General features: G+C 42.0%; 1 long non-coding RNA gene across 1 annotated transcript; it reads right to left on the bottom strand.

Annotated features, from left to right (window-relative positions):
• Positions 1-390: 390 nt before the first annotated feature.
• LOC120526855 lies at positions 391-1,047 on the bottom strand. Its single transcript, XR_005633198.1, has 3 exons — positions 1,003-1,047; positions 783-827; positions 391-470 (listed from the first exon to the last, which is right to left on the bottom strand). It is a non-coding gene; the product is annotated as an uncharacterized LOC120526855 (long non-coding RNA).
• Positions 1,048-1,806: the final 759 nt, after the last annotated feature.

Below are 1,806 nucleotides of genomic sequence, written 5' to 3' on the forward strand. Positions count from 1 at the left end.
TTTATCAAGGGGCACAAAAGGGTTAAGCAAGAAAAAAGGCAAATGAAAACATGCTGGTCCACACCCAGAATAAAAAAGTTCAAGCAGAGCACCCACCCACCCACAATTCATACTGTATGTAGAAACATACCGGTCAAGGACTTTGTGGACACAATCCTTGGTGTTCTTCCTCCAATACGTGTAATTTGCAGCACCTGTTGGAATAAGTCCATTATAAAGTTGACTGACACTCCTCAGAGGAACCGAACAGTTTTGCACTGTATTGTATTGTGTTATGCAAGACTCCATTATTTTCAGACTTGTAAAACCTACCAGGGTATCAAAAGCTTGCATCACAGAGCGTTGCTCCTCTGCCTCAAAATCCACCATAGTCTCCATCCTCAAAATGTACACGGCTGAAGAGGCAGGTTCTGCTTTTTTGTACTGATCGCGCAGGTCAAACAGCAGGGTTAAGACCTTTTTCTGAAACACTGAAATACATTTGTTGATTACTATGATTACCTTAGAATAGCAAGGCTAGCTAGCTGGTTCAAAATTATTTTTGTAATCAGTTTCAGTTTTTATCAATACAGTAGATAGTGTTGGAGAAAGAAAAAAGTTCAAACAAATGTTATAATATAACATGATTGAAACTACCCTACAATTGATGGTAGAAAAACAAGCCACTGCTATAACTGAAAAGCAGTTTGTGTAGACCGAGAGAACAGTAGACAAAGAAAGAAAGTTGTAGTATTAAGTCTCTCTCTCGCTCATCTCACACTGCCAATAGATCAAATACTTACCATCCGTAGGCAATGGGAATGTCCATTTTAGATCTGTCACTGCATCTGCACCACAGAAAGTTTAATTTAGACATTACCAAATGATAAACTTTAACAGATTCGGGCAGGATTAGAAGAGAAATAATCTTAAATAACGTGATTAAAACAATTACAGGTTCATCAGTACGACTAACTGAATTGCAAAGTGTTTTGATGAAATTGCGGCCTTTGGACAACTCACCATGCCTTGGCCCGTCATAGGGGGGGCTGGTAAGATCACTGTGCCAGGATCTTTCATCACATCTGTAGGCATCAGTACGTTGTGACCTGTCATGCCTGTCCGTGTGCCTCGAACCACTGTGCCGTGACCTGGACCTGTCCGTGTGCCTCAACCACCGTGCGTGACCTGGATCTGTCCGTGTGCCTCAACCACCGTGCTGTGACCTGGACCTGTCCGTGTTCCTCGAACCACTGTGCCGTGATCTGGACCTGTGTCTGTATCCTCTGCTGGACCTACCTCTGGACCTAGTACCATTTAAATTTATTTTAAATCACTTGGACATAATACCATAACACGGAAACAGACTTAACACCTACTGGTTGGCGAACAATATGTGCTGGAGACCAACCAGTAGAAGCCAGCCAATACTGTGCCTTATCCTGTTTCTTTACCTAGAGCGATAGCCATCCATGGGACAACCTCCTGCTGCATGTCGAGATCCTGAAAACCACAAAGAATGTCCTTACACAAAGATGATAAAATAAAAAAGTGACTGTTTAAAGAGAGATGAGATGAATTCTCACTAGGTGTCGACAGATCTCCACACCGAGGTGCTGTGCTTGCAGTTTGAGGGCCTGAAAAAGACAGAATATTCAAAGGTGCAAAATTATTGAAAGGAAACAAAAAGATGACCTTTAGCTGTGATGGACACTTGGGCTGAATCCCATTTTACCCTTAAGCCCTCTTTTGTCCCTTCCCCTTTATGCTCAATTCAGAAGCAGTGAGAAATTCACCATCTTGAATGGACTTTTAACTTTGTTCAAT

Source organism: Polypterus senegalus, chromosome 3, assembly GCF_016835505.1.
Source record: "Polypterus senegalus isolate Bchr_013 chromosome 3, ASM1683550v1, whole genome shotgun sequence".
NCBI classification, from domain to species: domain Eukaryota; kingdom Metazoa; phylum Chordata; class Cladistia; order Polypteriformes; family Polypteridae; genus Polypterus; species Polypterus senegalus.